Below are 13,600 nucleotides of genomic sequence, written 5' to 3' on the forward strand. Positions count from 1 at the left end.
ATTAAATAAAAATAAAATAATACTCCACCCTTCTTCACGTACGTCCACGTCTATACGCAATGGTCCACTCACCAAAATATTACTAAAATGCCATTGTCCCTTTCGCTGACTTTGACCTTTTCATGATTGTCAAAGGGGTGTATCGTCTAAGCTGTCACGTGTGAGGTTCTATCTATTGAGAGTTACAACATCAAAAAAAAGTAAAAAAAAACCTGCAGCTAATAAACCAAATCCTTAGAAATGTAAACCGATCGAATAGGGATTAGTATGGATACTCCTTTCAATTCATGACTTGTGTAACATGGATCTTCTTCCTTCGGCGGATATGATTCACTTTAAATCCATGTCGATATGATTCACTTTAAATCCATGTCTCTCAGTTGCTATAATTTTTTTCTCAATTTTTAGAAGCTGTTGCATATTCAAAAAACTTTAAGATCATAGCTACTTGATTTTTTTATTATTATTAATAAGATACATATTCGAATTCGAATTGAATAGATTATATTCTAAATGATTTGAATTCGAATCCAAATACCTCCTTACTAATGTGAATCCAATTCAAAAAATTTACTAGAGTAAATTATTCCCTCCACCCCTCTATTATGCCCGAATGACAAACCCTACCCTTGCATATTGAGTAATAACTCTCCCCTCCCCTGAAATCAAAAGATTCTATCAACTGTACCCATTTTGTGAAAAATTTTTGTCAAGTGTTAGAAAAAGACTACCTTACCCTCTGAGAATTTGTATTAAAACATTTAACACGGAAGATGTTTTCTCTCCTTGCTCTATCGTCTCCGACGATTGGAAAAAAGAAACTCGAACTTGAAGAGTTGAAACCACCATTGTCGTTTCAAGTACCTGCAACTCATCTCTCTTGGACCTACAACTCATCTCTCTTGGACCTGCAACTATTCCAGCGATGAGGATTATTCTCTCACTCCCATCTCTCTCCGATTTTTATTATTTAGATTAGGGTTATTCTCTCGCTCCCATATCTCTCTGATTTCTATTATTTAGGTTACTATCTGAGACTACTCACTTGCGTTTTTTGGCTTGTTTTATTGTTGTGTATATCTTACAGGTAAATGTCTCAGATGTCTACCTCAAGTGTTAATTGCAACAATCCTAATACACTCAAGTGCAGATCCTTGAGGTGCAAATGTAATAGAAAAGCGATGATTAGGATCTCAGAGACTGATAATAATCCAAATAGACTCTTTTATAGGTGCCCAGAGTATAATGGTTGTAACTATTTTGTTTGGTGTGATCTTATTAATGCACCAACAACCAAGCCTCTACCCAATCCCACCCCTGATTTATAAGAGTCGCAAGAGAGGTGCAGGTGTTGCGAGAGGAGATACAGGATTTGCAAGAGGTGTTACGAGGATTACAGCAAGAGGTGCGAGGTGGAACTATTAGATTGGATGAAATAGAGAAGATGGCCTCATCAATAAAGCTTGCATTTTATTTTGTTTTGTTCTTTGTTGGAATACTTGTTTTAGATTTTATTGGCAAAAAAAATGTGAAACTGATGTACTTAAATCTTCCTATCAGTAATTAAAAAATTGTTGTTTTACTTTGAATAAGTTGTTTCTAATATTTTACATGAAAGGTTGCATTGTGCATCTATTCTGATAATTCAAATACACAAGAAGAGATGGAGTGGCTGGATTCAATCTCCATGGAACAATTGTTAGAGAAGAGGAGTGAGTAGAGGCCCTTCTCTTGATAGATTTTGAGTTATTGAAGTGTTTGAGGATAAAGGTATGGGCAGGATGGTAATACTTGGAAGGCTCATTAATCTTCAAACTTCCACAAAGCACAGAATTGGACAGCAATTCCCTTCTAAATAGGCTTTCTTAAATCTGGAAATTTGGACAGCAATTCCCTTCTAAATAGGCTCTCTTAAACCTGGAAATTTGGACAACAATTCCCTTCTAAATAGGCTCTCTTAAACCTGAAAATTTGGATAACAATTCTCTTCTAAATGGCTCTCATAAACTTGGACAGCAATTCATTAATTATACTCTCTTAAACCTAGAAATTTGGACAGCATTTCTAAATTATCAAAAAACAAAAGTCTACAATCAACAACATTGAACTAAGACATCATATCCCAAAAAAAAAAAGTTTACAATCACCTACATCCAACTTAACATCATATCCAAAGTAAAAGTCTACAACAACATCCAACAACACATCATATCAAAAAATAAAAAAAATTTACTATCATTCACACCCAACTTAACATCATATGCAAAAGTAAAAGTCTACCACAACATCCACTTCAACTTTTACATCATATCCAAATCAACATTAACATCATCAAATTAAAGTCTATTCTTCTAATTTCTTCCCTGCCTCCCCTCCTCTTTTTGAACTCCTTTCTTCTTCTTTTCTCTTGCTTTCTGTTGCGTCAAGAAATCGCTCAGCGGTCCTTCGAGTGCAGTAACCTGCAAAAGACCCTGGGGTGACAAAGGAGAACCGGTGTGGTTCCGACCTAAGACTCTCCGATGCCTAAGTTAGATCTCTCTGAGCAAACAGATGAATAGTAGTATTCAATATGAGTTAAAATGTCCTCTTTGATGGGGTTGTGTACCTTGCCTTTATAGTAGTGTATGGCGGTGTGGAGAGTCCCAGTTGATGTAGAGTGTTTGCCGTAGGTGATAAAGTCCCTGAGTAGGGCTTATCCTTGATAGGTTGTCTTCCCGTGAGACGTGGTATCACGGTAGACCTGGTAGTCGTCTTCCTGAGAGACGTCGTGTCCTTGATAGACTTGGTAGTTCTCTTCTTGTAAGAAGTAGTGTCCTGATAGACTTGTTGTCCTTGGTGGATAGACCTCATCTACATAGTAGATGGGATTTCTGGTGCATGAGTCCGTTCAGACTACGTGACTCGATAGGCGGCGGCCTAGAGTCCTTAGTGTTGCGATCTGTGTCTTGTTGATGGTGGTGGTGACTGCCGTGTTCGAGGGAGACTTATCCGGGGATGACATGTTCGGGGAAGCCGTGCCCGGGGATGACATGTTCGGAGAAGGGATCCGCGCCCAAGGGGGTTGGCGCCCATGGGTGTTGGTGGATGGTGCTTCACTGACTCTGTCTTGGCCCACTCTTCTGGGTCGTGCCACGTGGCGATCTCTGATTGGTTGGTGTAAATTTGGGTTCATCACTTTCTTTTTTTTTTCCTTGGCTTTCCTTTGTGCTTCAGTCCTGGCCTATATATTATCATAAGTTATGGTAGAAGAAGCCTGAGATCTGGTCATTCTTTGAGAGGTATTGACATCAGATTCGCTCCCACTTCCCTTATTTCCCTACACAAGCATGAAATAAGTATTAGTATTTTTAAATAATTGACCTTAGCATAAAATAAGTATATGTATTTATGATAAAATACAATTTAAATACCTTTATTGCCTTCTCTTTAACTGGAGAGCTCTTTTGCATTTCCTTGAGTTGTGGTCTACCTCTTTGCATCTGCTACATTTGACACTTGCAAATCTTTTTCTAAACTCTCAAGATGTTCCTTCACCATGTTCCTTCTTCCTATTGATATGTGGTCTTCCTAGTAACCTCTTCAAACGTGGAGGCTGAACAGTACCTAGATGCTCAGGTTTTAATTCCTCCAGACCAGGTAATGGGTGGATTATATCCTTATAAGCTGTCAAATATGTTTTTACACTATAATAATCATCACAATAGTTTTCCAAGGTTTGCCTCTTGTAAAGAATACAAGAAGCTGCATGCTTACAAGGTATTCTTGTACCTTCCCACACTTTGTAACCACAAGTGTGGTTTTTCAAATTAACCTCATACCTGCCTTCTCTATCTGAGACTCAAACTCATCTAATCCAGTGGGAAGGATCATACACCCTCTAGAGTCACGACTGTCCAAATTCAAATTTCTCTTGATTTTTGGTGTGACTATTCCCTTAAAGGTGCAACCCAATTGATACTTTTTATGCATTGTTGACATCAATTGTTTCCTTATCTCATCAATTACAATCAGAATGGTCTTATTCCTAAAAGGGATAATCCACTTGTTAAATGATTCACTGATATTATTGGTTATATGGTCACTCTTGCATTTGAAATTGAATGCATGTCAAGCCAACATGTTGGGAGGATTTTTATTCAACAAATCATATGCTTCTTTGTTCATGTCTTTCATGTCATTCATTGCCTTCTCAAAAAAAAAAGAATTAGATGCCGTAGATGCTGACCAAAAAAGTCTTCTTAGTACGTAACACACATAAAAACTTTTTGTTCAAGTTTTGGTATAGATGCCTACTGCAACATCTATGGGGACACCTGCAAATGTCTCATTGATGGCCTCATGTAGCCCCTACACAACATAAACAAGTAAAAATTGAATTAAGAAAGTGTATTAATTTTATAGTTTAATTTCTAAAATACAAAACAGAAGATGGGTAAAGAAACATACATACTTTTTGTTTGTCAGATATAAATGTGATGGGCAAATCATCCATGTAATTGTGCAAAACGACATATAAATTTGTTAAGAAAAACTGTCAACTTTCTCTACCTTCACTTTCAACCACAGAAAAACTGTCAACTTTCTCTACCTTCACTTTCAACCACACCATATGCAATGGGGAACAATCTTTTGTTTCCATCAACAGCTATAGCAGCCAATAGAACCCCTCCATATAAACCTTTAAGGTGGCAACCATCAAGGCCGATAAATGGTCTGCAACCCTTCACAAAACCATTTATCTAAGTTTGGAAACAAACAAACACTCTCTTAAAAATTAGAGGCTCTGTGAATACCTGCCTTTGATGAAAATGGAGCTTGAAAAGACTCAGTGAATTTCTCTCTCTCATCATTTTACCATAATGGTTTAGTTTGCCAAATGACTCTACATGGCTACCACCATTTACTAGAAGGGCCTTCTTTTTTGCTCTGTACAATGTAACATAAGGGACTGTCACATTGTACTTTTCCATAATACTAGTAAACTCTCACGTGCAAATGCACGTGGGGTAAAATACTTAGGCATAACTTATGAACTATATTTTTCATGAAAAGTGTCATACACTAATTAACATTACTTGCAGGTCTTATAAGATGGCACTGTAGAATGCCAATGAGATGGTACTAAACTGACCTTAGTTTCCTTCTTAAGAGTAGTCAAAGCTGAAAATAGTGAATTTGGATTTAGTTGTTCCTGAGGTTTATAATATTTGGATAGTTGCAAGTTTCAATATTTATTTTCTCAAGCTGACCTTAATAATATTCCTATAATTATATTCTAACACATTTGTCTAGATAGCCTTCAACGATTCAGTGGTTTTTAATATCATTAAAAAATAAATGAACGATGGATTTAGTACATATATGAGAGTAATTCAATCACATCATTGAAACTAAATTATTTTCATATGGAAGGAAATATTTCACAAGTGTAAGTAAGGAATCTTTTTATTTTGTTAGACCAAATGAAATATCTATTTTAGCAACATGGTTGATAGAAGCTTACAGAAATTCTTTACCAATACATGACATGACCCTTTATATAATGGAATAGTGGTATAGGATGATTCATGTAGACAAACAAGCACACTATCTTAAGTCTTTACCAATACATCACATGGCCCTTCATATAGTGGAATAGTGGTATAGAATCATTCATGTAGGCAAGCACAAGTAGCTTGGATAAGGATGTGTTGAGTTAATATGAGTAGACAATTAGGTAGGACTCATGGATTTGGCTTAGACTGCTGAAGCTGCTTACACTTTGAGTCCCGGTTTCATATACATCTTTTCCAAATGAACCCATGGCCACCATCTTCCCAAATGAACCTACAAGCGACAAGCTCTTGAAGTTGATTTTACCATCGCTAAAGATCTTTGACTTCCTTGACCTCCTTATCTTCGAGGAATTGGTGTCCCCATCCATTTAATCCTCGATCTTGCTCTTGACAACCACAAGTTGGGTAATGCTGCTATAACTGAATAGGTAGATAGTGGCAGTGATGCATGCAGTACTGGGGTTTAGCTTGTTGTGGCAGCACAAAGCTAGACTGCCTTGAGCATACATCTGGTGACCAATCTTTATGAAAGCATATCCAATACACTTCGATGTTGCTGCCTTGTGTGTGATAAATTCCAGTGAGCTTCGAAAGCAATTGTGAATGATAACTCAGTTTGTAAAAATTCTTTACACATGAAGAGAAGAGAAAACATATGTTAACCTATGGAGGATGATATTTGTCTATAGTAAGTATACCATAGGCTTTGATGATATGTGTCTTAGGCTATCTTTGGTATAGTTTTTATTTTTTATTTTTGGTCACAAAAACGTTTTTGCTTGCATTTGGTATGATTTATGGAGAGTGTTTCTATTTACAAAAAATTGAAAAAACACAAATAGGTCTTCACCCATTTATGTGTTTTGACCAAAAATCACTTTTGGTTATTTATGCGGGACTTTAATGAGCACATGTTCATAAGTATCAAAATCGAAGGGTAGGAACGTCATTTCGTCGTTAAATTCGAAGTATCGACCCTTCTTCTTCTTCCTGCAACCCCATCCGGGAGGAGAGGACGGAGCAACGAGTCATGGCGGAAAGAACAGGGTTTAGAGATGAAGGGGCGGGAGGGCAAGGTGGTATCCGAGGCGGAGGAGGGGGCTTGCAGGGAAGGACAGGGCGGGTCGGCTAGGGAGAGGACCGGAGGGGTGTGTGTGTTCAACTGAAAAGGAGGGGTCATTGATCCCTGTAACCCCAATTTCAACCGTTCTGTGTCGAAATTGAAGTCCACACGTGTATTTTTTAAATTCTAAACCAGCAAACCTGGCGGAAAGATCAGCTCTGATCACCCTCTCCAACTTCGCCTCTTTGCTTTTCTACTTCTGCTGCGTTTTCGGCAGCGGCACCTTCATAACTGCCGTCAAATCCGGGGGGTTAATTTTGGAGCTACGCTCATCTTCTCCTTCAACTGCGGTTGTGGTGGTGATAGTTTATGATTTCAGGACTTCGAAGGGACGACGAGATCGTGATCAAGGGTATTGGAGATATTGTAGCATCGCAAAGATTGGCCACAATTCTCGTTCCAACGTCCTGTGTATAGCTGTAACAGATCTTTGTAATTGTAATCCTTATCCTTGCTGTAACTCTTACCTTGTGTAACCTTGATTAGATTAGATCCTTAGAAGTAGGTCTTGTTAAAGGGCATGATTATAGGTTGCTTCCTAACCTGTACATGGTTTAAGGCTATTTAGCCATATCTGTATTCTGACTCTCATCAAATAAAGAAAGAACAATATTCTCATATTTTCAAACTCTTCTCCATTTTATTAAAGGGAAGAGGAGGAAGAAGAGGCGTGAGTGAGGTGGGAGTTGAGGTTCAGGAGACCGTCCTATGCCGCAAGAAGCAGTTGCTCTACCTCGTCTCTAGCTTTAATGTTATCTCTCGATGTCGGTACTGTGTGGCCATAGCCAACTGGGATCCATTTCAGATCTATTACTCCTCCCCCATTCTTTTATTACCATTATCAATGTTCCACTGTACAAATCCATCTCTGGTCCATTCATCCATGGATATGATGTTTATGCTTGGCAATTTAACTCAAACAGCATGGGAAGCTGAGAGAGTTATAAAGGTGGGTGAAGGGAACATCTCTTAACCTTTTTTTTCAAAAAACCATTTTGTACATAGGGATACCAAACCCATTTCTTCAAAAAAAACCATTTTATGTCTATTGGTTACCAAACCATTTTTATGTTTTGATCAAAAATGGTTTTTGTTAATGATTTATGTTAAATAGGTAAAAATAAAAAATAAAAACTATAACAAAGATAGCCTTACCCTAGTTTGTAATCTTGTCTGTTAGGTAAGCAGCTCACAAAATTCAAATCTTCGTCTATTTAACGTGCAATATGGTAACAATTTATTAATTTATAAAGCTGTCAACAGAAAGATCATTAGCCTAATACTCTATTAGAAAGATTTGTTCCTTCTTAGAAAGATTGTGAAGAACTAATGCATTATAAGCTAGGATGACTGGAACTAATTCATAATCTATTTTTTCCACTTCCCAATACATGAACTTGATGACAGATACTGTAGCCCTGCCTTTGTAATGAACTTGAACCCCCATATTTTAAGTGGTCGACTACCAAGAAAATAGATATTAGCAAATTATGAAATTCTACTGAACATACCCGCACATAAAGTTAGATTACTAATTTGACCATGCTATCATTTTTTTTTTTTTGGAGGGGGAAACTTTTTAGATTATATATGTATAGGCGGTATAGTGTCCTCTCATATTCAGAATGTCATTCTCTTTTTATTGAAATGGTAAAACAAGCTCTAAGATTTTGAAGATTGGAGTAATCAGATAGTTTAAGTGGTGCACCGCCTTAAAATGAAATCCCGGTCTAATGTTAGTATCTTGTAGAGATATGATCCACAAAGCATCTCATCACATCAAATAAATGTATATTAAAATGAGAGTAAAATATCAAATAACCTTAAATTGTAACAGAAGGCCAACTGCATGGGCAGCAAAAAATAGCAGTCCCAAAGTCTCCTATTTTGTGCACTAACTATCATAGGCATGAGATTTATGTTTTGGTGCAAATGTGAATCCAACAGGAACTTTCCTAAGCAGCATCTCAAATATTCGAATTTATATAAAGAATAAAAATATTACATCAATAAAAAGAAAATTTTAAGAAGAAAGCATTGAAAGTACATTGTCCAAAATGAATATTAGACACATACCCAATCAACAGCATATCAGAAGTCATTAGCAAAAGCAGTCCTACCTTGAATAGCCTTCTTTTACAGGATTCTAGCTACGGTCATGGACAATGCTCTATCAAAAGCAGTCATTGAGACAAGGTTATATTTAGTTAAAAAAATATGGATTTGCTTTACGTACCAAATACATTATTTGCTTTGTCGTTCTCGATGCTTAACTCCTTCAGATTAATGATATATGTCTCCCTCAATCAGTGTGTCCTCAAATTTCTCAACAATTTCATTAAACATCACTGCTTGGTTTTTTGTCCCCTGCATAAATATTATATTTTTCTCAATTAGTTGTAGCATGATATATTATAAATTCAATTCAGTATTGATAAACACTATTATAACATACCTCATCATCCATTAGTGCTACTTTCTGTAATTTTCCGTAACCCTTATCGTTATTATAATTTACAAAGTTGCATCGTTGAACTATAGCAACCCGTAACCTATTGTTTTCACAATTTATAACTTCAAAGAAAGAGACAAAACAACAGCAAAACAAAAACCTATGTAAATTATCAATTAATTTAAGACCTCCATGTTGTTTTAAATTGTGGGTTTCAGCCAATTCATTATCATGTCTAAGAATTATTCACCAATACAACAAAACAAGGATGCAACAGACAACAAAATAAATAATAAATTAAGAGAAGATATCAAAGCAATCAAGTATCATTGTGGAAGTTCTTCAATAAAAAAAAAAGTTAAACTTAGTTTGGGCGAAAGGATGGAGTTCTGTACATTTATACTTAAGTTCTCATTTGTCATTTCAAGATATGGTATTCATTAACATCGTGCACATCGTGCTTGGTACAAATTTTCTTCATGTCATATCTTTTGTGCTTGGTAAATTCATAACAATGAGTTTGCTGCTCTTGTAGGGGTTGTAAAGCAAATATAATAAATAATTAATAAAATGGAGATTTGGACAGAAATTCAAACCCATACCCTGATTTCAACAACAGAATGGTAGGACAGCAAGTTAGATAGAGGGATCAGTGAGGGAAGTAAACAATATGGAAAATGTCTTCGAGTGCTTTGTGCATGACAACTGCTCTGAGAGAGTCTGGTGAGATACCCTTGTGAAGATAGGTAGGAAACCTTCTTCAAGTTGGTGGGAGACCAACCTATCCTATTGTTTAGTCCTTACTTTAATTGGTGAGTTCGACCCATCATTGATTTTGTTTCATGTTACTGGTAAGTTATAAGATGAGTTTCTAACATATCCTACCCTTATGAGAAGAAAAGTAACGCATAGTCCTCAAAACATTAAATGTTCAACCAGCTATATTTTTTTTTGGTGAATAATAAATTCATTACCAAAGAAGAGGACAAAAGAGAATATACAACGAAGTAAACCTAGCCATTACAAAAAGGGGAGAAAGTGACTTGGTTTTGCAAAATAGAAGGGGGAAGGTCCCATGTATTTTCAATAAACTTATTTTGGACAGAGTGAAAACAATGACCCGTGGAGCCATAAATCTTAAATTTAACTTAAAAAATAATGGAATTTTAGATTTGCTGGTAGGTTCTAGATTTAGATGACCACCTCTGCAGGTTGTGCTCAAGTCATACATAAGAAATACCAGCACCAAAAACTAATTTCTCCACCATATATATCACAATAGGATTTTCCACTATAGGACATGTCAAACCAGATCCATTCCCTAAAGGGAAGAATCGTCCGTCTCCTAGGCCAACACTAGGCTAAGAGACCATACTAAACAGTTACGGAAATGGGCATGCAAGAAAATATGGTCAACACATTCAAATGGGAGACTTTTTTTTTACAGACTATTATTGTTCCAAAATGGTGGTCAACATTTGTAAAATGGGACGCAACAAAGGCCCCATTCAAGAAATACCTTGCCTCCTAGGCTGGCGCCTAGGTGATGCCTTGACAACTATGTTATACCTATGTTGGGTGGGTGAAACGTTGTCTGCGTCCTTATTTTGTAGTGATGGTCCGACCAACTATCATTGTTGAGTAATTGCATTCCATACATTCTGTTTTAGTTCACCTAATATGTTAAACATTCCTCTGTAGGACTTTTTTTAACCCCATGCTGGACCTTTTTTGGAGGACAGAGTACAGGACAGAAGTACCAATTGTTAAAGTGGATGGATTTGTTGGCCAAGGTATTCGGTGGATTGGCTTCTGGTCTCGTGAATAAAGCACTTCTAGTAAATGGTTGTGGTGTTTTGTGTATGAGGAGACAGCCTTGGTCTATCAACAATCAGAGAATAAGTTTGTTTTCCTGAGTTTTTATACCTAGTCTGATCTTCTGATTTTGAAGGTACTCTGCTATTTTGTTTTCTCTGTTTGGTGGTGATAAGTAGGGAGTGTTACAGGCTTGCGGCTACCCAACAATGCCGAAGACCTTTGGTACTAGCTACTGTCCAGGTAGTTTTCTACTTTCTGATTCTAGAAACTGGTGATATAATTTACTGTTGTTAGTATTGGGTGATTCTATTTGAAACCTTGCTTTACATTAGGAGAGTTAAGTGCAAATTAGGCCAAGTGATGTATTCAAGTCAAAGATGCAAAGTGACTGGGTGCGCCTATATTAACGCTTTGAGCCAACAAGGATGCAGTGGAGATTCTCTTTCTGGCTATTTGGATTGTCCTGGATTATGCCTAACACATTAAATAGCCACCTTACAAACTCACTATCATTCCATTCATAGTAGACTAACTTTAGTAGATGCTTCCATTCGTCTTTCTTGAGTTCTTGCGAGGACTCTCACAGAGTTTGAAATCTTAGCTCACTTTTATATTTCTCATCCATTACATGGGATTGGACATACATTATTTTTCTTACCATAGGAGAAGGCACTGTGAAAATTGACTTTTGAGTTGCTAATTTCCATTTACATCTTTAGCAGAAGACAAAGGGACTGTAGGGTATTGACCAAATTAAAGTGGTGGTCCAGGAATGATTATTTAACTACGTGGTAGTATTATAATATACAACTAAATTTAATTCATTTCTTTCATTGCTTTAATAGGCTAATATATATTATTAATTACTAAATAAAATAGCAGAATTTAGACACATACCTGATCAAAGAAATTTTGATTAGCTGATGCGAAGCCCTCCTGATTCCAATAACAGAATGGTAGGACAGGAAGTTAGAGAGAGGGATGGGTGAGGGAAGGAAACAAAATAATAAATGAATAAAATAGACACTTCAACAGATCAGTAGCTCAACTATTAGGTTGATGCACAAAGACTAAAAGTTAGAATTAAAAAAGTCTCATGAATCTTTTTGTTTTATCTAAGTGGGTATCTTTGGGAAAACAGTATATCAGGTTTTTGAAGAATAATTTCTCAGTGTTTCAGGTAGTTAGAGTCATTGACAAAATGAAAAACCAAATGAATACTAAAAACAGTCCAATGAGACAAAATCAATGACTGTTTGGGTTATTTTAACAGATGGGATCTATGACTTGGGTGCATCATGTGCCCCATAAAAAATCAATTTGGGTTTCATTTCATGATAAAACAGACCTTGAGAAGGCGGAAAACTATCAGAAGAGAATATTTACGTTTGGAACGAGATTCTATGAAGTAAAACTCAAACAAACCCAATTATTATGATAATTCAACTATAGTTAAAAAATGAAAGAGAAGCTAAGAACTCTCATCGTTAAAAAAATCCAAACATATTTGAACTCCAGATAATCAAATAAAAACAAACAAACATAACATACAAACAGAAAGACCAAATGAATAATAAAAACAGTCCAATGAGACAAAATCAAAATTCAAGTTTGAAAGGAGATTCTATGAAGTAAAATTCAAACAACCCCAATTCATATAGTAATTTATTTGAGGGAAAAATTAAAGAGAAGCATAGAACTATTATTGTTAAACAAAATACAAATATATTTGAACTCGACAACTAAATAAAAACAAAGGAACATAACAAACAGACAAAATACTTATACTAAAATTAGCATTTAACAAACTACCTATACTAAAATTAGAAGGTCTATTTGAGTCACCAGTCCCCATTAGAATACCAAAAACTGAAAGAGAAACTCTAACTTTTAAACCCATTGGATACAGGAATTGCAAATCACAATCTGTTATGGGTCTGCTCTGTTTGTGGTTCTTCTTTCTGTTTCTTCCTACATAAAGAGATCCAAATTTGTAGGAACCCTTAAAACCCACCAAACCCCATCAAAACCCAGATGCTTACAGAACTGGAAAAATCAAATGCACGATTGGATATACTCAATCGACAAAAGGCCATAATAATCATCGTATTTATAACTTTCAAGGCATCAAACGCAGAGTATAAGGTATAAAATTGAGTCAGCAATGTTTGAATGTACTTCCCCTCGTGTCCATAGGTATTTTGAGGTTTAGGTTTTAAAAAATTTTCTTCTTAATGAAAGATTTTGAGTTTAATAACCTCTAATGTTATATTATGTCAGTTTTGGGTTCTTAATGTCAGTATCTTTCCCGATCTGAGTTGTCTGTATTTCATTGAGGCCTTGTTTGGTTAGAGGGGAAGTGAAACTTGAAAAAATTTCATGGGTAGTAGAATGAAATGAAGAAGAGAGAGAGGATGTTGGTTTTACTTCACTTGTAACCAAATGGAGAGTTATTGTTTGGGTTAAGTTGTTTCCAGCAGTATGGGGTTACCAAAGGAAGCCTCAGAGACTCAGCTGCGTGTGATACCCATAACTCATCCCTAATAATTAGGAACTGGTTATTGTTAATTGACACAGACTAACAAACACACAAAGTGCCTAACTCTATAATTAAGCATTAGTCAATACCAGGAGGGATATGATCATCATTAC

At 36.1% G+C, this 13,600-nt stretch overlaps 1 long non-coding RNA gene across 1 annotated transcript; it reads right to left on the reverse strand.

Moving 5' to 3' along the window:
- Positions 1-1,091: 1,091 nt before the first annotated feature.
- LOC122640979 lies at positions 1,092-11,517 on the reverse strand. Its single transcript, XR_006329790.1, has 3 exons — positions 11,338-11,517; positions 3,812-3,822; positions 1,092-1,104 (listed from the first exon to the last, which is right to left on the reverse strand). It is a non-coding gene; the product is annotated as an uncharacterized LOC122640979 (long non-coding RNA).
- Between the last annotated feature and the right edge of the window lie 2,083 nt (positions 11,518-13,600).

This window comes from Telopea speciosissima, chromosome 9 (assembly GCF_018873765.1).
Source record: "Telopea speciosissima isolate NSW1024214 ecotype Mountain lineage chromosome 9, Tspe_v1, whole genome shotgun sequence".
Taxonomy (NCBI): Eukaryota; Viridiplantae; Streptophyta; class Magnoliopsida; order Proteales; family Proteaceae; genus Telopea; species Telopea speciosissima.